The following is a 27027-nucleotide window of genomic DNA, read 5'->3' as shown; positions in this document are numbered from 1 at the left end:
GGCAATTTATTATAATGGCAGTGATTATGGTTTCATGTGAAGCATGAGTACCCATGGTGATCTACAAAGAGGAAATCAGGCGTGGAATAAGGAGAGCTCCTTCGAAGATGCCTTAAGTAGATAGATCCATGAGAAAATGCAGTGTGCTTGGTAAGAGGGGAAGATAAATGTGGACATTGGGCTGATTTGTTGTTTCTCTGTAGCAATGCAATAATTAATATCCTGGGTCTTTGAAGTTGATTTTCAATAGAGAACACCAAATTATTTCTAATGGGAGTTTCACGTCTCATTGGTTACTTAGTTACTGTTACTGGAATGATTTTATGACATGAAGTTTAGCCTCCTGATTAATAATACAGCACTCATTATCAAGATAGCTTATTTCATGGCAGGTATAGTTAAAATTCTTGTTTTACAAAGGCTTTTTAGACTCTTACCTCTTATACTCCGAGAGTAAGTACATTTTTGAAAAAAAATTTATAATTACTTGCTGCAGTGATTTGACCCCAGTCTTCCCTGTGCCTTTGTGTGAAGTGCAGCAGGTAACTAAACACCATCCATCTGTCAAACCCAGAGCAACTGTTAAAAAATATCCAGCCCATTTTTTCTCCTGATTTGGAATTTGGTTGCACAACAGCTGTTAGCAGAGATACAGGTGAAACTTATGTAAATACTGCCATATTCCTTTAAAAATGGAATAAATCACTTTCCACATGCTGTGTGTGAATTAGCATATTTATTCTTTCATACCTGCCAAATACACCTTCCCCTTGTACAGGTACATAAAATAGGGACCAGAGGAGCATAAAGCCTCTAGCTTATTGCCTAGAGACAATATTTTTTGAGAAAGAAGTGTTTATGAATTTTTTCCCCAGATATATAAAAGCAATGCCAAAAACATTTTCATCAAGTTTGACTCGAGGACTTCATTTGGCATAAGATGCTGAATTTAGATGTGGGAGATATTTCTGAAGGAATCAGATCTGATGTCTTTTTAGTGGCTGTGAGAAATACAACTTGGACGTGCTAGAGCATATCCTCATCGGTAGTTTACACCTCTAACGAGGCCATGACACAGAAAGAAGTCAGAAAAAGAAGAGGAGTTAGCTTATAAGGGCAGTTACATGATTTCCTACCCAACAGAGTTTTATAACATGTGAAGAACCTAACTCTAACCACCATGCAATGCTTATGTGCATTCTGAATACATCTAAATGCAGGTGGTTCATAGATATTTATGTATTTAGTGGATTTTTTCCCCACATGCTGAAAGTTGAGTATTCTGTGCAGATTATGAGCCTCTTAGGGCAGAAATTCTGTCTGATATTCTTCTGTTATGTTTCATATTTCAACTGACTATATCCTCGAAATTGTGTTCTGTAGAATCCCAACTTGGTAAGTCAGTCTAGGCAAATGTCTTCTTTATTTTTCTTAATGTAGGACAAAATTTAAAAATAAATTTCAGACATAGAAAATAAACTTATGGTTACCAAGGTGGGAAAAGGAGGGGGGTAGGGATAAATTAGGGATTTGGAATTTGCAGATACTAACTACTATATATAAAGTAGATAAACAGTAAGGTCCTACTGTGTAGCACAGGGAACTATATTCAGTACCTTGTAATGACCTATAATGAAAAAGGAGTATTAAAAGGAATATATATATATATAATGTATAAATGAATCACTACACTGTACATTAGAAATTAACACAAAATTATAAACTGACTATACTTCAATAAAAAAGAAACATTTCATTATTGTGAATGACATTAATTAAAAATATAAGCGCTTTATGTTTGTTTATTTCTTTCACATATATTATCTTATTTGATCCTCTTAAACCTATATTTATTGACACCTCTTACCTTATTATTACTGTTATATTATTATCCTATAATAATAATATGCATCATGATTATATTATACCCATTTTGCAGTTGAGAATCATAGCATACATAAAATTCATAATGTTAAATATGATTATAAAATAAATAACAAGATATAAAAAATAAACAGATTACAGGTCAGAATCTTGAGAAAAGAACTGCATTAAAATTAAAATCTTAATTTTATTACTAATTATTTGTAAAAGTTAATGTAAATGGTTCTGGGCATAACTTTCAGGAGAATAATTTCTTCACCAGCTGGTAAATGCCTATAATTCTCAGGATTTCTGGAAACACAGCATCTAATTGACACAAGTTTGTGACATGCTTTTTGAACTCTTCTTCTAAAATTGTTTTTATTTATTTGAGAGTCAGAATATTTAAAGGATGAAATGTTTTTACTAGCTTCATTGAGATAAAATTCACTCTTTAAAGTGTGCAATGTGATAGTTTTTAGTATGTTTACAGAGTTGTGCAAGCATCATCACAGTCTAATTTCAGAACATTTTCATCAGCCCCTAAAGAAACACTCTACTATGAGCAGTCATTCCCCACTGAGTTATTTTTAATGGAAGAAAGTCAGCTGAGATAAATGCAGTTACTCTAGGGTGTTGTAAAATCAGGGAGAGAATCACTGATGTATAAAACCTTGGTTGCAGTGATGGCTCCTTCAGAGTCACTGTCATGGCTTAATTTAGAGTGATGGCTACCAAATGTCTTGCTGAATGTGATGATTTATATGCATTTATAAGTGGCTTTCTTCAATACAGGTTTTAGTATTTGTCGATAGGAGGCAGTCTAAATGGAAGGAAAGGCTAAGAACTTTTAAAGCTGAGTTTGCATCGCCTGATCTTTCTATTCAGGGTGTATATATTTTTTGGTCTGGTTGGGGATTAAGAGACCTGTCATGCAGCTTTGTCAACAAGTGAGCTACTCTCTGTACTTAAATCTTGATTTGGCATGCTTTCACTGTGGCTAATGGAGGCCACTGGGGGTCTAAAGCTGCTCCAGGACCCTTGTATTCATGCAGACATTGTGGTCAGGCTACCCTGTATCCTAGAGTAAAGCAATTAAATGCTTTTCTTCATTAGGTGCAGGATTCCCACTGACGACTCCTTCTCCACTTGAGTTTTTAAAGGAGCTCACACTCTTGGTCTAGAACCTCCCGATTTCCTGATTTTACCAGGTAGTCAAATTGGACCTTCTGTCTTTCCCACTCCCACCACCCACTCCCCAAGGCCCACAGCTGAGTGTGATTACTTTGCTTCCAACCATGGCTGGGTAACTTGATCACAATTCCTGACTTTCCCTTCTGGAATCTGCCACACCAGGTTAGCAGTCAGAGTTACAAGATCTCCCTTCTTCCTTCTTTGTGACTCTCACCTGTATTAGCTATTCTCTTGTTTGGTTTCTTTTTTTGTTTCTGATATAATTTATGAATCATTTGTAATTTTATTTATTTTTTTCCTGAAATCTTTATTACTTCCTGGTGTTTTTCAATTAGGGGACAAATCCTTTGAAGCCAATAGCCGTATCGAGGTATATTTCTTCAGTTAGCTGTGAACACAGAGAGCTCCAGGGCTTTAAAAAATACCTCGGAATAAAGTGAATGGGCATTTTTAACTATTTATTTCCTGATCTTGTATTAGAAGCTAGATAAAGTGTTCCAAGCTTACCAAGGGACTAAGTATATATTATTTGCTTACTAAGCATTTCTTATTTATTTGAAATGCCTTTTTTTTCTGAGAGGGCAACAACAATAATTGGGGAATATGTTTCCAACATGCAAAATGAGTTGTATCTTTCCATAAGCAAGCTTATAATTGGGCTCCTGCAGCCACGCAACATTGCATATTGTACTTATGAGTCAATTAAAGCACCCTAACAAGTAGTTATGGGTTTATTGTTTAATTCAGTTTTCACCACTCACGCTATTCCACTCAAAATTTGCATATATGTCTTTCAGCATGTAATCATAAGCACATATTTTATTCAAATGGGAGTTTTGAAGAATGGGACCTCCAAATACAGTGCTTTCACACTGTGCTCTGCATCAGGAGAGGAAAAAAAATACAAGGGGGAAAGGAAAACCCTGGGAATATGGCCAAAACTGGCTTTTACTTCTAAATTGACTCATTTGGATAATGACAGGTGAAAATGTCTTTTCTATTGCATATAATTGTCCCTGAAATGGAATTGCTAGGGTGTCCACTGAGAGGATTAGAGCAGTTACCGTGGTTGGTTGGCATTGGCAGAGCTCAGGTGATGGACATCCAAAGGGGAAGGGCCTGGGCTTGGTCCTTGAGTGGACAGGTTGGCTTGGTCAGGACGGCAGGGGGCCCCAGTCTCTATGCCTGGGAAATGCGATGCTAGGTGGCCTCCTTCCCTGTCCCCACCTATGCTGCTGGGGCTCCTGGCCCTGCCCCGCACCAGTGCTGGCCACCTGGGGGAAGGATTAGAGTGGTCCTTCCCTCTCCTCCACGGACAGGGTAACTAGGCCCAGACAAGCTGGGAAGACTAGTCTACACAGCATCTGAGAGCCTACATTGAATGCACCCCAACCTTGGTCAGCTTTTGGCTCACAAGCCTGGGGTGGCCTGTGGGAGTGGCTCAGGGCTATTGTCACTACGGTGGACAGGTCAGAGCAGGGTCTCCAAGACATGCTTGCTGTGAATGAGAGGTTAGAGGCAGCCTTCTTTTCTAGGACATAGAACTTCCAATTCCTCCTAGCTGTTCTCACGCTCTCTTCAATTTTGTGTATCTCTCTGAAAAGACTGTCCCTTCATGCATTCATGAAGCTGACAGTCGAAGCATTCTAGTTGGATGCGGGGAAAGTGGCATTACATATTGCATGGCTCAGACTGACCCAAATACTGGTCTTTGTCACTGAAATGCACTTCACTTTTGTTTAGCATAGATAGACATTCTTACTCATGTTTCATCTTGAATAAGAAATAAGTCTGCTTATTTTTACTCAGGACACGCAACAGAACATGGGGAGAGTAATTCTGACTTAGAGTGACTGAGGGAAGCCAGGCAGGTTATTGACAAATGAAGGAATTAATAGGAATGGCGAGGGTGGGAGGGGGGTGGGTAGAGGTCCTGCCTGGGTTTAATTCCCAGTACCTCCATAAAAATATATGTATTTTTTACACCAAAAATTAACACAGCTTTGTAAACAAACTATACTTCCATAAATAAGTAAGTAAATAAATAAATAGAAAACTTAAAAAACAAAAGAAAACCAACCAGCTGTAGGAGCTGGGAATGGGGAAGTCACGGTAAACCTGATTGTGTCAACTCTGTTTTTCTTATTGGAAGCAGATGAGGTGGGCTAGGTTCTCACTCCAGTGGATGAGGCAGTGCCTGAGAGCTAGGAAGAAGTACTTTTGCCCTGTGCTGTAGGCTGGCCCAAGTCCTAATGCTCAAAATCTGTGAATATCTTACCTTACTTGGCAAAAGGGACCTCGCAGGTGTAATGGATTAAGTTAAGGAGATTGAGGTGGGGGAGGTAAGCACCCGGGATTACCCAGGTGGGTCCAATGTGGGTCCCTTATAAGAGGGAGGCCGGAAGTGCTGTGAAGCCGGAAGTAAGGAGGAGGTGGAGAGGTGGGTAGTGCTTCCCTTGGCTGTGAAGTCGGAGGGAGGCGCTAGGAGTGCAGGAAGTCGGAGGCCTCAGAAGCTGCAACGGGCAAGGTACCTGCACCTCCCTGGAGCCTCTAGAAGAACCAGTCCTGCAGACATTTTGACTGGAGCCTGGTGAACCTGTTTTCGGACTTCTAACACCTGGAATTGAAAGAAAAATGTTTCTTTTCTTTTAAGGTGCTAAATTTTTGCTAATTTGATACAGAGGCAACAGAAAAGCAGTAATACCCTGGAAACCAATTAATATTTACAAACAAACAGACCATCTCGTGGGACTTTCCTGAAACTAAAAGCCAGATGGCGTCTGGCTGTCCTCTACAGCATCTTGGCCCCTCAGCGCTTGACCCTCACCTCTCCCAAACGTGTGTTGTGCAGCAGCCCCTGCCTCCTCCTTCATGGTGGGGCTTCAGAGAGTCCATCTGTTGTATTTAGGGGTGCCTTCATATGCGTCCTCTCTTACTAGGAGACACATCCATACACCAGCCTGTCACAGGCTCAGTTCACTAGGGCCTCGGCTTGTGTATGTCAGGCTTCGTATTTTTTAAATGCTTTTTAATTTGTATCCTTGATCCAATCAGCTTTCTCTGCATCCTGTCTGCCATTATGGCTTCAGGGAAAGGGAGGAGATAAATGCCACTTCGGATGGGAGATGGACGTTGTGCAGGGAAAGTATCTGTCAGAAAGAATGAAAAGCTCTCCTCCTGCCAGGGTAGGTGGTGGGTAGAAAAAGAGGGGAGATGAAAGTAGATTAGAAGGAACCCGTGTCATGGTTTTCCCTGACTCAGGGCTGATGTAGGGGTGGAGAGTTTGGCTAAGGAAAAAAGAGGAAAGCTGAAGGTTTTCTACTCTTTGTCCTGTTTGGGACTCTGGGAAGAGATGCCCTCCGGGAATGCCACTCCAGAAGGAGGGCCTTAGTGCCTCCCCAGGTGCTTCCTGAGTTTCCTGTGCTCCAGAGAGAAAGGGGCGTGGCAGCTGCCGGTGCTGGCAGGTCTCACCTGAGAACCTGCCCTGTCTCTCCCAGGGCTCTAGTCCCATGGTCCCCCAGGATCTTCCACACCAGCAGGTACCAGTGTGGGCTGAGACCTCATCAGCTAGAGGACAGTCTCTGACCGGGCTGAGCGTGAGTCATCAGCCTGAGTTGAGACTTCGCTGGTGGCCACTCTTCCTGCAGATGCTAGCAAAGACCCAGAGCACTTCTGAAAAGCCTTATGCAGATCTGAGACCCTTGCTGGCTGCTGCAGGCACCCAGATTTACCCGAAAATAATTAAATAGGAAGGAAACTCATCAAAATGGCCAAAACTGAGATACATTTTAGTTGGCATTTGTACCTTTCCTGATTACCTGCTAGGAAGGGAGTGCCTAAGGAGGGTGACACCTGTTTCTAATGAAGTAATTGGAATGGTGTGCAGCTCTCCCCCCTTAGCCTTGGGCTGAAGGGAGGTGGAGGGGGCTGCCCTGCCCTGCCCTGGCCTCTAGACCTTAGGAGTCCTTCCTCTGGCCTTCTTCCAGCCTGTTCCTTCCCACAGGTGAGGAGCCCCACAGGACCCCATGCTTCCCCATCCATTCACTTATTTAAACTCTGCCCAATTGTCAGGACCCCAGAATCCCCTGCCAAACCAATGGCCCTGAGCTAGCTTTAAGGACTTGCAGGGCCCGGCCCTGTCTTCTGAGTTTGCCTTCAGAGGAAGACTTGCACTGCCTCTCTGTATATCCTAGACCTGCGGGGTGGACAGGAGTGACTGATTCATGAATTGAGCTTTGGGGGACAGACTGTAGCGCCCACTCCTAAGTGCAGGGACGTCCCTCCAGGGGTAGAATCCAGCTGGGAGTGAGATGAGAAGGTGGCCGGCAAGAGACCCGGGCCCACAACCCTTACACTGCCCCATTTCAGCCTGAAACTCCAGGTCATCCCAGAGTTTTTACTGGACCCTAATGTTCCCAGTCATGAAGATGGATACATTAAGGCAGAGTAGAACTGATCTATTACACGTTTGTGCATTTCAATTATAACTTCTCTCTCTTTCCACATGTGGTTTGTGGCCTCCTATTTTTTTTAAATATAATAACCAAACTGGTTTATTTGAAATCTGATTACTAAAAAAATTTTCAAAATTCAAGGTATTATACATTTTCTAAGGTTCACTCAGAAGAAAAAGGCTGATGGTTTACAGGGTTTGACCTAAAGGTCCACAGATGTTGTTTTATATTTACAGAGGTTTTAATCTGAAGTGACTTTTGGCAATCATGAAATAAAACATGTGGTTTGTGGTCTCCACACATGTTGGCAACCTGCATTGTATCATTGAACTAGTGACCTTGCTACACAGATGTGGAATGTGTAATTGCAAGTGTTATGAGCCTTATCTAAGGATCTTAGATTGTGCATAGCAGGGGCAGGAAGCTAGCCTGTATCATTGTTTGTTCCTCTGAAAGGGCATAAGGTGTGCCAAGCACCTGGCCGGGCTCCATCTGGGCTGGGTGCATCCTACTCATTCTTCATGCGTCTCCATGGTCCAGGAAAGCTCCTGACTGCCCAGTGTCTGAGGCCCCTGGAGTTATGTTCTTGTGGGACCCTAGGTGTAGGGTACTTTTATTTCCAGATTTCTTTCATCTGGGTAGCCCAGACCACTAGTGCAAGGTCTGCCCTGTAGAGCACATTGTCTGCATGTTGATCTAGCAGTTGCTGCCCCCCTCCCCAACTAACCCTCACCTCCCTGCTCCTGGAGGTGCATGTCCCTTGAGCTCTGTATCTGAACTGAAGCAGTTCCCGATTGTAGGACAGCAAGCTAATGGAGCCCTTCTATTTTTCCTAGCATCTCACCCTTATTTCCTGGAAATCATGACCTCTTGAAAGAAATTCTTTTTGCCCTTTTTTGTCAACTATTAGAGTTGAAATCTGTAAGAAGTGACTTCAGGAAAGTGATGCGGGTGTCCTTGGTGAAGGTGATAAACATAAGCAGATCTGGGCTCTATCATTTATTTCATCTTTCCAGATAGAACATTATCATTTCTTATCATAAGGCCAGTAAACCCTGCCCTTTTCACATCATAACTGAAAAGAAGACAAACTTACCATGGCATGTGTGACTATCAGAGTTGAGAGGTGATGGGGCCAGAAAGACTAGCCATTTAGTAGTGGTTAATAATCTGCTGATTTCAGTCATCATTAAAGGCTAAGAAGGCTGCCTAACTATCCCACATAAAAGCTGCTGTATTCAAAAAATTAACTCTGAGACACACTCAGAATTCATACACATCTTTGCTATATTTATTTTGCTAAATTCTCAGATAATTTTACATTTTCTCCCAGGCCATTCCTTTTCATGCTGCTAGAATTGAAAAGAATCAGGTAACAAGGGAAAGCAATTAGTAACTTGTTTTCCTTCTTGGGTGATTTTTGCTCAGGCTGTGTCTTGATTGAGAGGAAGATAATGCTGAACTCAATTCTATATGTTACATACATTGCTAGACACTATGAATAGAAAAATGGGACCCGAGGCATCACAGAGGCTGCTGGAGAGCTCCAGATCACTGGACCCACCTACCTGGTGACTCTCCCTTAATGAGAAGACCCTGCTGTTGCAGGCAGCTACTCTGAGCTTAGGTGAGTTTCAAACAAAGCACGATGAGAATGTTCTGCAGCTCTCTGAGCTGATTTTTACATGGGAGTACAGCTTTACTCTAGTGAAGATGACAACATTTCAGGTTTAGTAAATAAAATATAATCTCTGAATTGCCACTGCTCTTGAACGATTCACCACAGGTAGAAATACATGACAGGCATGGCCAGCAGTAAATGCCTCTTCCTTGCCTGATGGAAAGCACCTTTCTCACTAGTGTGGTACAGCACTTTCAATACATAATAGCACCAAAAGAGAACTCTTAAGATTATGACTTGTAAGTGATATGCTATGAGCCGGAAGATCTGGAAATCAGAGTTCAACTAAAAAGCAGATGTCTTATGGGTACATTCTCTGTAATGGCTTGTTTTTCCTGTCTGCCTCTTATACATCTTTTCAAGACTGAGGTACCTACTTTGGTAAACCAGGACTTCCCGATTGGTTATCGCCAGTAGGTTAACTGTAGTATTATGCTACTATTTTCTATTTACCTGCCTGTTACTGCCGCTAATGTAGCTTCTCAGAAACTGAATTATTTGTATGTACATGCATATCTGTGTACACACACAGGATGTTTTTATAATTATTCCTAGTTCTTTATATTTTTGGGGACCAAGTGAGTGGATGGAGAAATGGATGAATGAAAAAGTAGGTCAATTTCAGTAAGTATTAGGGCAGAAGATGTAGTTAATAAGGATCAATGTGTATAAGTGGTCTAAAGTCTAGGCCACCAGGGAAGTAAGTGACATTAAGAAGTTCTGTTCTCAATCCCGAGGCATAAGCTATTTTTTCTGCCTTATGTTCATTGTTCTTCTGATCAGTAATGAAACTGAAATGGTTCTAATGGTCTGAAAAGCTTTGATATATACCCCTAAATACTACTTAGGTGTTAAAATTCTCATGAATTCAGTATATTTTAGCAGAGAGGGGCGTGGCACCTGTTTCTGTGGGATATGACCACCTCAGTAAGTGAGGTGTAAATATGGACAGCACTCTGACACAAATCTTCACTCTTTTCTCATTAAACTCTATGAAAGTATTTTGATCTTGCTGCCTCTGAAAAGAATTTCCAGCAGACCCTAGATTTCTGTTTCTGACTTTTCCTGGAGTTGTGATTTTATATGGGAGCTTACATTGTAGCCTCATTTTTATAGACAGTAAACACAGTGCACAGAGCTTCACTTGGAAATAAAACACAATATCCCAGGGAGGGCCACACAGTCTTTGGTAGAGGCTGCAGCGACATTATAATTTAAGGGAGGGTCCAGTCACACTTTTTAAGGGTCAAGAGAGTTTGGTGGGATTTGGAAAATTCTTCCTGACCTAAGACGAGTGATGGTGGAATCCTCTTTCCAACCACGTCTTAGGTTTCATTTCCACTAGCCTTCTTCAAAGTAATAGGTAGCTCTCCGGAAACACGTACCAAGTGCTTAGTTCTGTGCTAAGCACTTCATCGGCATCAGTTTATCATGTGATGTAGATGTTATCATTCCCATGGTATGGATGAATGAATTACCTTCAGAGAATTTACATAATTTGCCCAAGGTAACAACAATAAAAATATAAAAGCCATCCTTAGTTCTGTTAGACACCAGCCCCACAGTTTGGTGGTACACTCTACCTGCCACCTCTGATTTAGTCCTCAAAAGAAGTTATCTGACTGATGGAGTTAATACACATTTAATATTGGCCCCAGAACTATATTGTAGGTTAAAAGTAACATTTTAAAAATATCCTTTGCCCATGAGTTGCCCAGTGGAGGGGAACTGTGAATGGGTGTATTCCCACTGACTCTAAATGTCTTCTCATTTCCTTTGTATGTGTATCTGTCTCCTTTCCTTAGCTGGGTTTCTAGTCCTGCCTACCTCTCACTTGTGCTTTCTTCATTTTTTGCCTCCCCTTTAGTACAATTCAATAAATGTATATTCAATGATTCCTTTTATACTCGAATCAGTCCCAAGAAGGAAATCATTTTATTTAACTTGTTCATGTTTTTATTTCTAGTGGTTCTTTTTGCTTGTGAAAAGAAATTAGAATCTTGAACTTGAAGAAATTGAAAACCACAGGGCCTGGCCTAAACTGATGATTGCATGCTCTGTAGCTTGTCAGTTACTACTAACCCTTGAGATAAATGATCCTAGAGATACTGGTCTTCAGAGTAATATGGATCAGACTTCATGCTACAACTTTGAATGTATTCTGTGGTCCTTAGAATCCTCAAGTGTCTCCATTAGACTAGTGCATAAGTCTGTGTAGGAGTGATGGCTCAGATTTGCTCTGCATAGTCCTGTTAATGCAGTGAAAGTTTTGAGGGTGTATCTAATATATGAGTTGACTAAGGGTGATTTTAAGTGTAGTAGGCAATCAGGTGAAGATTCCCTCAGTTTTCTTTTCATCTTTATCCTTCAGATTCTGAGGATGGCCAAGGAAGAAATGTGGTGTGGCGAGCAAGAGTGTGTGTGTACCTGCTAGAACTATCAGCTTGATTTAAAACAAATATAAAGGATAATAATAGCATTTATTTGGCCCTTAGTGGGTGTGAGGCACTGTTACGAGAATTCTCACACTTTGTTGCATATGCCCTTGTTATAGTCATTTTAAAGATGAGGAGACTAAAGCATAAAGAATTTAAATAACTTAGTTCATATAATTCCCAGATGTTTTGAGTTGGAATTTGCATTCATGCCATGTGACAGCAGTATCTGTGATTTCTGTCATGTGCTGAAGCTATTCTTAATTTCTTATGCAAAATAGTTCAATATGGACTTAAATAAACCCAGTACATTCTAATTTATATGGTTTGTAGAACTTCAGAATATCATTGAATGTTTATCATAGCTTTCAAATTTTAAACTTACTCAAATGAAATTATAGAAAGTTAATATTTTATTATCATTGGAAAAAAGCTCTTCATTTGTGTATTCATAGATGTTAAATTTCAAATGGCAGTATTTTTTGAAAGTATTTAAAATTTCTCTTCGTGTTATTTAGTGCATTGTCATCTTGGGAAAAAATAAACTTGGCACAATAAAAGTCCCCTAAATTGACTCCAAATTAGTGTTCTCAATATGAAATTCAAATAACATTTGCTTGTATCCTAGTTAAGAAAATATATTGCTATATTTATCATTAATGGCTATAATATTCCCAACAAAGAAAATGCAGGTGATGTTGGCTTGATATGCAGTAAATTTTATTCCTAGGATGTGGATAAAAATAAAAACAAAAAATTATTCAAAATGAATGAATAGCTCCACCTGCCACAGAGCAGATGTACAAACTGGGAAGTATTATATGTGCCTCCATTGTGATCTTAGCTAATTCCTAGGTCCTAAATCATTCAGTACGATTGGCTTTCACCAGTTCATAAATAATAAGTAAATGTCTGGCTGGATGGATGGGATTCAGATTGACTTGTTCTCTGTTGTGTTCAGAATAAAGAAAGGAATTCAGAATATAAGAGAAATGGGCAACTGAAAGCCCCTATGTACACTTATCCTGTATTAGAGAGGCTTATGTAAAGAGTTCTTAACAATATTGATCCAAAGCTGTGGTCTCTTTATTCCTTGTATCTTGGTAGATTTTATAGAGCTATAATAAAATGACCCTAAACTTTGGTTTCTTTAAGATGATGATCTCAGCAAATAGCCATTAACATATACCACATCCAGAGGCATCATGCCAGGTGTGGCCAGTCAGTGGGCAGACTGGGTCAGCACCACCTTTGACACTTAAAGACAAAAATATTCCTGGACTTCTCCCCCGGAGATGCTGACATAGTAGGTCTGAATTTACACCATTGAATATATTCTCATAGACGTTTTTGGTTAGGAATTGGCTTAGAAGTGTATTTTTCTACTAGGGCTGATATTTGGCAATGCCTGGAGTCATTTTTGGTTTCCAAAATTGGGAGGGTGTGTGTGTTATTGGCAACTCATGGGTGAAGGCCAGAAATGCTGCTCAATATCTTACAATGCACAAGACTCTTGGACCAACAAAAAGAAACTATTTAATCTAAAATGTCAGTAGTGCCAAGGTTGAAGCGTGCTGGTCTAGAAAATAAAGATACATCCTTAGAGTCCATAATAAGGGTGAGTAAAAGATTCACAAAAATATTATCCATTCATAATTGAATAAAGTAAATTTCATTAGCCCAAAGAATCAAGTAAAATCTCATAAATGTTTTATCTTGAGATTATTAATTACTTCATGGTATGACTAGAGACGTCCTAGTTGAAAATGTATGTGAGAAACGTGGAAGAATTGTCTGCAGTTGGTAGAATATTTGTAGTGGGGATTATCTGGATAGACTAGCTTGTAGTTGAAAAAAAACGATTTAGAATTTCTCACTGACCCTGAAATGTTAGTAAGGAAGAAGGTTACTTGTAGAGAGCAGAAATTCCTTTTTAAATACTGACTGTGAAATTAAAATAGGACCACTTCCATAAGTGCCACTTCAACAACTAAACAAAAAGATCAAATCTAGGAAAATTTTTAATGATTTTTTTGATGGTTTTGTCCTTTTTGGTCTTTATATTACTGTTTTACAGATTCTGTTTTTCTAGGTTTATATCTCCTCTAGAGATCAGATGCTCAAAGTGGGACATACAGTAAATTACTAAATGTTACTTTGGTTGCTGTCAATGTAGGATTTGTATTAATAATGAAACCAATTGAATTCTCAAAAACCTCCACTGGCAACAATAAACATTTAATTTCCAGAGATGAATAAGGTTAGCTATGTTGAACACCTTTTGCAATCACTGTGATAACCAAATTCTTCAAATGTTGGGAAATTCTGCTATTTTGTCAAAGAACCAGCAGCAGACTGATTTAATTAAAATAATAACAAATGTTTGTCTCTGTTTTTTTAGCTGTCTCATGTGTCTCTGATAACAACCAGTCAGCAGAAATGATGGAATGCCTCAGGCAGACAAATGGCATGCCTCCCCTTGTGCAGGAGTGTACGGTCCCATGTCGTGATGACTGCACCTTCAGTGCTTGGTCCAAGTTTATGCCCTGCTCCACGAATTGTGAAACAACTCGAAGTAGATGGCGCCAGCTCACAGGTAGGGTGTGCCTCTCACTCTTTGTCTTCAGACAAGTGATGCTCTCCTGAACCTATCAAGTTCCAGAAGGGCAGGAAATTGTATCAGGTCTCTCCCTCTCCCCGTCCCTCCCTGCCATTATGCATCCTCTTTGCCTGTGGTTGGTACCTACTACATAGTACATACTCAGTTAAATGCTTGTGAAACAAATGAAAGATGTGAATCATTCTATAGCTCTAAAGTTACTCTCTACACAGCATTATAATCTTTATAGTCATAAATGGCAATATACCCAGCAACTTTCTGGGAGTAGTTAATGGCAAATTATCTGGTGTCGTTTTCATGCCAGGATCTCAGCCAGCTTGGAAGCAGCCCCGGATTTGTAAATAACATTACAGGCAGATCTCATTCATGTCTTCATCTTTTACTATTACCTTTTAAGTAACTGGATATTTTAAAATTTTAGTAGGGGAAGGCAAAAAATTAATTGCATAAATAAATTCCATTTTGGTGATATATATTAATTAATGATTTTATTTACATCCTTGAAATTTAATGGAAATTAAAGCAATGAATAGTTTAATCAAGGTCCTAGAGAAATTGTGCCTATAATATGCAGATAATTGATACAATAATTTATCTTACTTCTTGTCTAAATAAATATGCCAGAACTTCTCTTCATTGTATGTTTTTTTTCGTATAAGCAGAAAACTTAAATCAGGGAGTGAAGAACCCAAGGAAAGATGCCAAAATAACAATTGGGATAATAAAGTTAGGGTTGACATTGAAGAATTAAGCACAGATGACATTTGTTCTCATGAGCAATTCGTGAGCTAATTCTCTTGTTTCAAGAACCCTTTTGTTGGAATGCATTACACACAAGATTGTTTTAAATTTGACTCACTCTAATGGATTGACATAATCCATGAGAGCCTTTAACAGGATTTCTGCACCCACATCAGGATCCCATTTGTAAGTACAGGTGAAACATAATCACAAATGGAAACATCAAATAAAATAAGTTATAGTTTGATCTCTCTTCTATAAAAATTTATTCATATATAATTTTATGCAATATTGCTTATGTTTCTCAGATAAAACAGATTTCTTATAGAGAAACAATATACTGGTATAGAATATATATGACAGGCATAATTCCAACTTCAGGCACAATTTAATGGAGCTTGGTTTACGTGTTCATACATAATGCTTCAAAAGTCGTTATCCTAGCAACTCTCTTTGTAACTTTGAGATGAGAGAGAATTTCCTTTAAGAGGAAAGAAAGTTTTTAATTGGTGGTGATACTTTGTACGTGCAAACTGAGAATGAAAAATACTGAAAATCCTAGGATATTTATTCATTTTACAACCAGTGCAGTTTGTGTTATGAATGGTCAAAAGTGTAATGGATTGGACTTTTATTTAGCATAACTTTTAATGTAAATGTTGGCAAACGATTATACTTTTTTCTGCAAACTCTATCCCAAGAATTACTCATGCTAAAGACTATTTAGAATTTCTTTTCTAGGTTATTAACTGCTGTGCTTTTGCCTAGCTAATTGATCTTTGCATGTCTTAATATCTGGATGACACCTAAACAACTGGCTGTTTTCATGAGATATAAGAGTTGTTTTAAAAATAGAATCAAATGAATTATCTAGTGCTGTTGATTGAGAGGAAAATGCACAGTGTAAGAGTTGTGAGTTAAGGTTTATGCAAGGTCTTACTGAGGACTCTAGACCTGGAGACAGCCTCTCAGATAGCTCTGAGGAACTGCTCCAAACAGGTATGGGGGAAGGCTAGCTTGCAATTTTGTTTTTGGGGAATACATGCATTAGCATACATCTTGATGAAAACTTACTGCTGGTCACAAAGAACAGGAATGATCAAGCTAAAGATCGTGATGTTTTTCCGTGTGTGGGAAGATGCAAGAAGAGGGGGTAATTACACTTCTTCCTGAAATGCGCCTAATAAGCTAAGAGTGTTTATCTAAAGCACAGAGGATCCTGTTACTGTCTTTAATTTCCTCTGCCTGAAACAGTGAGTTCACTGTCAGTCAGCCACTGCATTGAGTTAACCTTTGTAGATTTGGGCGGAGAGTAAAATGCTCTTCACTCTTCATTGTTTGCAGTGTCATTGGTGGAAAAACAAGCAGTGGAAAATGTGTGCTTCTCAAGCTTTATTTGATGTGATACTAATGCTTGTGTTTTGATTTTCCCCATGTAATTTGGTAGTAAACTTAATAAGTGGTGTCTAACATGAATGATAGTGAAAGGCCTGGGCTTAGATTGCAAGGCAGTGTGACTCTCTCTTCTACACAGTCACACACACGGCAACATACAGACATAAATACAGGCCTCCCATTGTACAGGGGGCCATCTAGGCTGTTTGTTTCTTTTTTCCATTTTTGTTAACCAGAGGTTTTAATTGAATATCTGGGTGTTCTGCATTGTACGTAAAGAAGAAAATCACAGTTTTAGATTCAGTGATAATTAAAGCTGTTGTCTATACAGTACTGTAAACAATCAGCCCATCAAATAGGAGGTCTGTCTAGGTTTTTCATAATTTTTTTTCAAAAATAATTGGATAACTAATACCCATTAAATATTGTAGATTTTTGTTTTGTTTTTGTGGAATCAGTTATAAATTTCTCTGATTTAAGGGGAAAAATATCTTTAGAGCTGTAGTAGGGATTGATTTAAAAATTTTTTTAAAGTATTAGCTGGTTCTGAATCCAGAGTTTAATGCTGATTATGACTTGAATGTAATCAAAGCAAACGACTACTGGTAACTTGTTTCTTATTATGAGAACCATCTCTTCATTAACTGATTTGCTCAAATTCTTCAAACAGCAATGCCATGTGATTAAGAAGGATATTACAAATACAGAGACAGTGTATATATGTGCAGAATATTTGCTCTGCCAGTAACTTTTGGTTACCCTGTACGTGGATGTTTTCTTTATTTCTTTCTACTCTCTTTTCTTTCTTCCTCCTTTTTCCTTCTTTCTTAAAAACTTTCCTCAATTAATCAAGGAACAATTTTTGCTTACCACTTATTGCTCTAGGCATTACAAGGGAATAGATAGACATGACCCTGATTTAAGAGCTTACAGGCTAATGGGAGATAAGAATTTTGCTACAGAAGTCACAGTACAGTGTAGTACCTGCTACAGTAGCTGTTACAGGGTGCTGTGTGAGTCTTTTTTATTGCTTTTGTAACAAATTACCACAAATTTGGTGGCTTAAGACAACACAGATTTATTATCTTAGATTTCTGAAGGTCTGAAGTCAGACATAAGTTTTAATGCCTATAAGCAAAAGATTGGCAGGATTGCATTTTTTTCCTGAAACTCTAGGGGAAAGGGTTTTCTTTTCCACCTTCTAGAGTCTACTTACATTCCTTGGCTCATGGCTCCCTTCCAAGTCCTGAAATTCAGTAACATTGCATCTGTTGGGTTGTTCTTTCCTGGTCATATTCCCTCTGACCCTCTACTGGAGGCCAGGAAATGTTCTCTGAATTTAAGATCCTGTGATTATGTTGGACCCACCTGAATAATCCAGAATAATCTCTTTACCCCAAAATCCATACTCTTAGTCACATCTACAAAGTTCTTTTTGCTGTCTAAAGTAGCACTTTCACCTGTTTCAGGGATTAGGATGTAAACATTGCTGGAGAGCCATTACTCTGCCTACCACAGGATACACAAGTACAGAAGAACACCGCTTCTAGGGCTGAGATGATGAGTGTGTTCAAGGATGACTTTCTGGAGGGACTAATCTCTTATTCTGGACCTAAAGGGCAAGCAGTCATTAGCTAGGCTATGGAGGGAGGATAGAACTGGTAAGTTTCTGGAGTAGAACATACAAAGGCCAGAAGTTAGATGAGTGGCTTCTAGGAGCTAAAAGATGCTAGTTTGTAACCTGCTGGAGGCAGAGTGGTGCAGCACAGGCAGGAGGCAGATACTAATAAGCCCAGATCCTTTGGAGCCTTGATGACCAGGCTGAGGAGTCTAGACTTCATTCCATGAACCGTAGTTCTAAATAGATGGGTGTTGTCATCAGACTTCCAAATTTGTAGGTTGGTCCTGGCTGCAGTGTGGGGAATAGTTGGAAGGGAGGGAGGGGGTTGTGGTGGCAGTGACGTCTTGGAAGGAGCCATTGTAGTGATTTAAGCTGGGGATTTGCAGGTGGGCTAAATATGGGTGGTTTCAGTCAGAGTGGATACAATGGGCTGATTCAGGAGATATTTAGGTATTTGAAATTATTTTTGTCATTAAAAGATAGAGATATGTTTCAAGTGTGACACTCCATTTTTTGACCTGGCCATATTGTTAGAACTGGGAAACACAGAAGGAGAGAGAAAAGTTGTGATGTTCAGAAGGGTGGGTTTTGTCACATTGAGTTTGACTGGTCCTTTAGTGTAGTTTTCCAGTCTGGCTCAGAGCTTGAGTAAAAAAATCTGGGCTGAAGGTAATAATTAGGGATCAAAGGCATATAGACGATTACTTAAACTCTGTGTGTGGGTGAAAGTGTAGGATCAGAAAAGAGAATCTAGGGCAGTCCCCTGAGGAAGCCCATCAGTTAAGAGAGGTAGGGTGGGAGATTGCAACAAGCAAATAAAGATGTGCCCAGAGAGATGGCAGGGGTGTGGGGTAGGGGCAAGGGACAAAAAGTTAAGGTATGATGAAACTTGGAAAGGTTATTTCAAGGATGATGGTGCAGTCAGTACTCACAGCTATCACTGAATGATCAAGTCTAAAAGATAAGAAAAGATAGTTCAGGGCTTGGTTTGTTTTATTACTTTGGTGAGAGTAAGTAGTTTAAAGGAATAGGTAGACTTAGAATCTAGGGTTACATGTGTTGAGAGAGCAGAAATGGAAGAGATGGAGATAACAGTACCTTATGGGAATTCAGAAAGCACCAGAGACTTGGGCAGGTTAAATGCTGATAAGGAGCCATTCCCCACCCACTGACAGATCTCTCAACTGGTACATTCCCCAGCTGTGGTAGAAGCTGTGCCTCTCAAACTTATTCTCAGTAAGTGTCACTGATAATAGAGGTAAGTGAATAACTCCTCCCAGCAGGACACTGGTGTGGCTGAGCTTTCACAAGGTCATTTCAGGTCCTGCATTTATTGTGACCATAAGCATCACAGAAGACATAGAGCCAATTGTCCAGGTGACAACTGTAGACTTGTGTGTAATGTAAACCATCTGCCAGTGAAAGTAGTCTATGCATCAGCTTGTATCCAGCATTTCCAAAACAGCCATAAAAACTGAAAATAGACTAATAAAGCCGCCTTCTCTCCCTCCCCCCCACACAATCAGAGCCAAGGCTCTAGCTAATGACCTACTAATGAAGAAACAAAGTAAAATTATTAGATCTAGGAAATCCTTTAAAAAATCTAGAGGAACTGTGTTAGTAGCTAAGTTGAGTCAAGTTGCAGGCTGTCTTGGAATCCATTGAACATGATTAGCAAGAACTCACAGCTTTGAAAAATGACTTTGCATTGTCATTACTCAAAGTTAGTATTACAGCAAAAAGGTCCATCAAAGTCAGTTGGCAAGGTAAGGTCATATTCTAAAATATTTGAGTTAAAAAGGTCTCTCAAAGTGGAAGGCATACCCTTTTTCTCAGATTAAATTATCCAATGTGATTTGAGCATTTATTGCAATCTGTTGTTTCTGGCAGCATTTGTGAGCTGCCCAACAGCAGGAGCCAAAATAAGTTCCACTTTGCCCACCACCCCATGTGACACCCAGCCTGACTCCAGGGCCATTGTCTGGGAGGATACCATTTTGTTCTTTGAATACATAAACTCTTTAAAAAGCTACTTGACTAAACACAGAAGGAGTTAATATTTACAATATTTTGTTGGTTTCCCTGGTGACCATTAGTTTCAAGAAAATGGAGACAAGGTAATCAATCTGTTTTTATCAGTAAATCATAGGGAAATTGATAGTAAATAAATCAACCAAGACCTTTTCTAGTTGCTGAGCCACCATAGCAAACATCTTCTAAGTATTTTCTGCCAGTATTCAACATGAAACTTTTTTCCCAAATAAATTTTAATTTCACAGATGCTCTGGGACCTGCTTCCATTGTCCTAGGATTTACTTCCGTGTGGAAAAAAAGAGTGAAAAAACTTTATTACGAACTAATAGTCTAATAGCTTTTAATACAATGTAAGTGACTTTTAACAAAACAGCAGATGTGAAATTAATACATGAATGTCTCTTGTTGGAACAGGCAAAAGCAGGAAGAAGGAGAAATGTCAAGATGCTTACCTGTAACCTCTGGTGGAAACAGAACCATGTCCTTGTGATGTGTTTATATCTCAACCTTATGGTAATTGGTCAGATTTCCTTCTTCCTGAAGGCAGAAGGGAGCCTCACAGAGGACTGCGGGTTCAAGGAGACAGCAAAGAATGTGGAAAAGGCGTGCGCTTCCGAGCAATGACCTGCTCTGATAAACATGGAAGGCTGGTTGACCCCGCCCACTGCAACAGCTCTGGTAAGGAGATGGGGAGGTTTGTCCCAGGTCTAGAATTAGTAGCTTTGTTTCTTAGTAATGTTTCCCTTCTCCTCTGGCAAGAACACACTGCCTCTCATACAATATGGGCATATGAAATGCACATATCCATATCTCACTCTTCTCCGAGAAAGCCAAAGTCCAGTACAAACAAATATATTTTATGCTTTATTTGTGCTCTGGTCATATATTTAGAAGGCATCAGGCCTTGGATTTCTTCTAAAGATGTGGACAGAATACCAAAGAATAAGTTTAATTTTAAATGTTTTACAGTGCAGTATATAAGTACACCCAAATTAATAGACTAGAACTGTAGAAAAGAAATTAGGCAATCTGGAAATGTTTTTGTGATGTTAATCTGGGTGAAGACTGTTTTTGGGGGGAGGGGATGGGGAACCTTGGGATGATTTAAAAGATATTGTTGAACAGAGAAAAGAATGATGGTTAAATATGGTCAGGGTAAACACTGATGGAAGAGGCTGAGATTAATGATTACAATGTGGTTTATGAATTTCCTCCCCTATTTTTTGGTTTTTAATTACCTTTTTAAAAAAACTAAACAAGTTAGGGATTTTACAGAAGGTATGGATAGAGAGAATTGATGTTTGAGTGACAAACTCTTCAAAAAAAAAGTAGATTTTTGTCTCTGTCATCAAGGTCTTGTATTCTAATAAACTTTCTCAATAATGCCAGAAATGGCAAATTGAATTCAGTTTTTACACACAAGTCGACTAAATGATAGTTCATCTTTATTCTTTATTGCCAGTGTAACAGCTCGTTTTGCTTAGGATATTTATAGGAATGCAATTTAAGGTTTAATGATTTTTTAATTAGTATGGTTGTTGCTCTGCTTACTCAGTTAGTCTAGAGAATTGTATTCAGTAATTTTACTTTCAGAAACATTAAACACATCGTAAGCAGGTAATGGACCCATTTTACAGAGGCCAAAGTTGGTCAACTCAAATCTTTTTTCACCTTTAATGTACATATTAGTTTATTTTTAAAATTTTTGTCTTAAAATATATTTGACTTATAGCATTGCATACATTTAAGGTGTATGACATGTTAATTCTGTACATTTGTAGGTTGTAATGTGATTGTGATTGTAGTGAAAATTATTACCTGTAACACTGCATAATTACCATTCCCTTTTAGTGGCTGGAATAATTCTAGTCTCTTAGCAAGTTTGATTATAACACAATATTGTTGTCCATATTCACTGTACTGTGCATTAGATCTCTAGGACTTATTTTCTGCTAATTCCAAATTTGTATCATTAAATAACTATCCTATCCCTGTAAATCCCTTCACTCCCATTCCCTGGAAACCCCTCTTACTCTGCTTTTATGAGTTTGGCTTTTTTAGATTCCATGTATGAGTATGATGTAACAGTGATATGAGTTATGAGTGAGATAACACAGTATTTGTCTTTCTCTGACTAATGTATCTCACTTCATATAATATCCTGAAGACCTTTCATATGTTCACAAGTGGCAGAATGTCTTTTTCGTGGCTAAATAATATTTCATCATGTATATACTCTACATCTTTATCCATTCATCTATTGATGGACACATAGATTGTTTTTGTATCTTGGCTATTGTGAATAATGCAGCAGTAAACATGGGAATGCCTGCATCTCTTTGATATCTTGTTTTCACTTTTGGGGGATGTATACACAGAAGTAGAATTGTTGAATCATATGGTAGTTCTGTTTTTACTTTTTTGAGGAATCTGCGTATTTTACATAGTAGCCGCACCAATTTACATTTGACCAACAGTGTGCAGGGATTGCCTTTCTCTACACCCACATCAATACTTGTTGTCTCTAGTCTTCTTGATGATTACTATACTAACGGGGTCATAAGATAGCCCATGTGGTTTTGACTTGCATTTCCCTGATGATTGGTGGTGTTGAGAATCTTTTCATGCACTACTTGGCCATTTGGATGTTTTCTTCAGAAAGTCTATTTTGGTCCTCTGCTTAGTGTTTAATTGGATTGTTTGTTTTTTGTTATTGAGTTGTATACATTCTTTATATATCTTGGATATTAACCTCTTATCTAATATATGGTTTGCAAAAGTTTCCTCCCATTCTAGAGGTTGCTTATTCACTTTGTTAGTTGTTTCTATTGCTGTGCAAAATCTTAAGTTTGATGTGATTCTATTTGTCAATTTTTACTTTTATCATTTATGTTTTTGGTGTCATAACCAAAAAGTCATCGCCAAGACCATTGGTTTTTTTGTTGTTGTTTGTTTGTTTTGTTTAATAGTCTTCCTTATTTTTTAATTGAAGTATAGTCAGTTTACAGTGTATCAATTTCTGGTGTACACCATAATGTTTCAGTCATACGTGCACATACATGTATTTGTTTTCATATTCTTTTTGACCATAAGTTACAAGATATTGAATATAGTCCCCTGTGCTATACAGTATAAATTTGTTGTTTATCTATTTTATATATATTAGTGTCTGCAAATCTTAAACTCCTAATTTATCCCTTCCCAACCTTTTCTCCCCCTGTTAACCGTAAGTTTGTTTTCTATGTCTGTGAGTCTGTTTCTGTTTTGCAAATAAGTTTGTCTCTTTTTTTTTATGATTCCACATAAAAGTAATATCATATGGTATTTTTCTTTCTCTTTTCTGGCTTATTTCACTTAGAATGACAATCTGCAGGTTTATCCATGTTGCTGCAAATGGCATTATTTTATTATTTTTTTATGGCTGAGCAGTATTCCATTATATAAATCTATCACAGCTTCTTTATCCAGTTATTGTTGATGGACATTTAGGTTGTTTCTGTGCGTTGGCTATTGTAAATAGTGCTGCTATGAACATTTGGGTGCATGTATCTTTTTGAATTAAGGTTCCCTCTGGATATATGCCCTGGAGTGGGACTGCTGGATAATATGGTAAATCTATTTTTAGTCTTTTGAGGAATCTCCATACTGTTTTCCATAATGGCTGCACCAAACTACATTCCCACAAACAGTGTAGGAGGGCTCCATTTTCTCCACAGCCTCTCCAGCATTCATCATTTGTGGACTTTTGAATGATGGCCATTCTGACTGGTGTGAGGTAGTCTCATTGTAGTTTTGACTTGCATTTCTCCAATAATTAGTTATATTGAGCATTTTTTCATGTGCCTATTGGCCATTTGTTTGTCTTCCTTGGAGAATTGCATGTTTAGATCTTCTGCCCATTTTTTGTATTGGGTTGTTTGTTTTTAAGTTGTATGAGCTGCTTATATATTCTGGAAATTAAGCTCTAGACAAGTCTCAGCTTCTGCAAATATTTTCTCCCATTCCATATGTTGTCTTTTTGTTTTACTTATGGTTTCCTTTGCTCTGCAAAAGCTCATAAGTTTAATTAGGTCCTATTTGTTTGTTTTTGCTTTTGTTTCTATTGCCTGGGTAGACTGCCCTAGGACAACATTGCTAAGATTACTGTCAGCTAATGTTTTGGCCTATGTTTTCTTCTAAGAGGTTTATAGTGTCTTGTCTTATGTTTAAGTCTTTAAGCCATTTTGAGTTTGTGTGTGTGTGTGTGTGTATGGGGTGAGGGAGTATTCTAACTTCATTAATTTCCACACAGCTGTCCAGTTTTCCCAGCACCATTTGGTCAAGAGACTGTCTTTACTCCATTGTATGTTCATGCCTCCTTTGTATTAAAAAAAAAAACTGACCAAAAGTCTGTGAGTTTATTTCTGGGCTATTCTATTCCATTGATCTGTATGTCTGTTTTTGTACCAATACTATTCTGTTCTGATTACTGTAGCTCTGTAGTATTGTCTGAAGTGTGGGGGGATTATTCCTCCAGCTTCATTCATTTTCTTCAGTATTGCTTTGGCAATTCTGGGTCTTTTGTGATTTCATTTAAATTTTAGCATGATTTGTTCTAGTTCTTGAAAAATATCCTGAGTAACTTGATAGTGATCACATTAAATCTGTAGATTCCTTTGGGTATTATGGCTATTTTAACAATATTAATTCTTCCAATCCAAGATAACTGTTGAACAGCTTCTTTTCTGCATTTTCTTCTAGCAGTTTTATGGTATCAGGTCTTGTGTTTGGGCTTTGTCCATTTCAAGTTAATTTTCATGAGTAGGGTAAGATAGGGATTCAATTTAATTGTTCTATAAGTGTTTATGCAGCTTTCTGAGTACCATTTGTTGGAAAGACTATCATTTCCCCATCAGGTGGTCCCTGGCTCCTTAACTAATATTAAACAAATATTAGTTGACTGAATGTGTTGGAGTTTACTTCTGAATTCTCTAATCTGTTCCATTTGTCTATTTTTATGGTAGTACCATACTTGAAGTACTATAGCTTTATAATGCAGTGTAAAATCGGAAAATGTGATACCTGCAGCTTTGTTCTTTCTCAGGATTTCTTTATCTATTTAGCTAAATATGTATTATTCCATACAAATTTTAGCATTTGTTTTTTCTATTTCTGTGAAGAATGCCATTGGAACTTTGATAGACATTGTGTTGAGTCTGCAGATGGCTTTGGGTGATATGGATATTTTAACAATATAAATCCTTTTTATCCATGAATACAAGATATCTTTCCATTTGTTATGTCTTCTTTAACTTCCTTCAGTGAAGTATCGTGGTTTTCATTGTACAGATCTTTCACTTCCTTGGTTAAATTTATCCTTAGGTATTTTATTGGTTTTGATGCTATTGTGAATGGGATAGTTTTCTTTATTTTTTCAGATGTTTCATTACTAGTGAGTAGAAGTACAACTGATTTCTTTTTGTTGATTTTATATCCTTAAACTTTACTGAAATCATTGATTAGTTCCAACAGTTTTTTGGTTAAATCTTTGGGATTTTCTGTATACAAAACCATATCATCTGCAAGTAGAGAGTTTTGCTTCTTCCATCCTGACTTGGATATATTTTATTGCCTTGTCTTGCCTAATTTCTCTAGCTAGGACTTCTAATGCTGTGTTAAATAAGAGTGGTGAGAATGGGCAACATTGTTTTGTTCCTAATCTTAGAGGAAAACTTTTCAGTGTTTCACTGTTGAGTATAATATTAAGTCTGGGTTTGTCACAGATGGCTTTTGTTATGTTGAGGTATGTTCCTTTTATATGCAATCTCTTCAGGGTTTTATCGTGGAAGGAAATGTGAAAATATTTTCTTTCATTCTGTTAATCCAGATGTAAAACATTTATCAATTTGCATATTGCATCTCAGGGATAAATCCTACTTATCATGGTGTGTAATCCTTTTAATGTGTTCAATTCAGTTTACTAATATTGATTTTTTTGTATTTATGTTTGTCAGTAGTATTGGTGTATAGTTTTGGGGGGTTTTTTAGTGGCCATATTTAATTTAGGTATCTGGGTAATGCTGCCCTTGTAGAATGAATTTGAAAGTGTTCCCTTTGCTTGAGTTTTTTGGAAAAGTATGGGAAGGGTTGGCATAAATTCTTCAGATGTTTGATAGAATTCACACATAGAGCCATCTGGTTATGTAGTTTACTGCTTTGGGAGGTTTTTGGTTATAAATTGTCTCCATATTCATTATTGGTCTCTTTAGATTTTCTGTTCTTCCATATTCAGTCTTGGTTGGCTGCGTGTTTCTAGAAATTTATCTTTTTCTTTCAGGTTATCTGACTTGCTGGCATATAGCAGTTCATAGTAGTCTTTTATTATCCTTTACATTTCTGTAGTATCAGTTGTAATGTCTCCTCTTTCATTTCTAATTTTGAGTCTTCTGTTTTTTGAGTCTAGCTGAGAGTTTATCAATTTTGTTCATCTTTTTGAATATCCAGCTTAATTTCATCGATCATTTCTTTTGTTTCTCTGATTTTTTAATTTATTTTCTCCCTTATCTTTATTTGCTTTCTTCTAACTTTGGGCTGAATTTATTCTTGTGGTTTCTTGAAGTATAAAGTTAGGTAGTTCAGACTTCTAATTTCTTAACATAGCCACTTATTACTGTAAACTTTCCTCCAAGAGCTGTTTTTTGCAATATCACCTAGGATTTGATGTTTTCTTTCCTTTTTGTTTCAAGATAATTTATTTCTGTTTTCATTATTTGCCCATTGGTTGTTTAGAAGTGTGTTTAGTTTCCACATCATTGTAGATTGTCTTGTTGATTTCTAGGTTCATACCATTGTGGTCAGAAAAGATGGCTGATGTGATTTCAGTCTTAAATTTGCTAGGACACAAGATAAGTCTTATCATAATCTAATCTGGAGAATATTCTGTGAGCACTTGAAAGAATGTATTCTCTGCTGCTGTTGAATGGATACTCTATATACATCTGTTAAGTCCA

The 27027-nt window shown here is 38.1% G+C and overlaps 1 pseudogene; it reads left to right on the top strand.

Moving 5' to 3' along the window:
- LOC140693693 (thrombospondin type-1 domain-containing protein 7B-like) overlaps positions 1-21522 on the top strand; it is a 175321-nt pseudogene extending 153799 nt beyond the window's left edge.
- Positions 21523-27027: the final 5505 nt, after the last annotated feature.

The sequence above is a fragment of the Vicugna pacos genome, unplaced genomic scaffold, assembly GCF_048564905.1.
Source record: "Vicugna pacos unplaced genomic scaffold, VicPac4 scaffold_20, whole genome shotgun sequence".
Classification (NCBI taxonomy): Eukaryota; Metazoa; Chordata; class Mammalia; order Artiodactyla; family Camelidae; genus Vicugna; species Vicugna pacos.
This window is presented reverse-complemented; position numbering and strand designations above follow the sequence as displayed.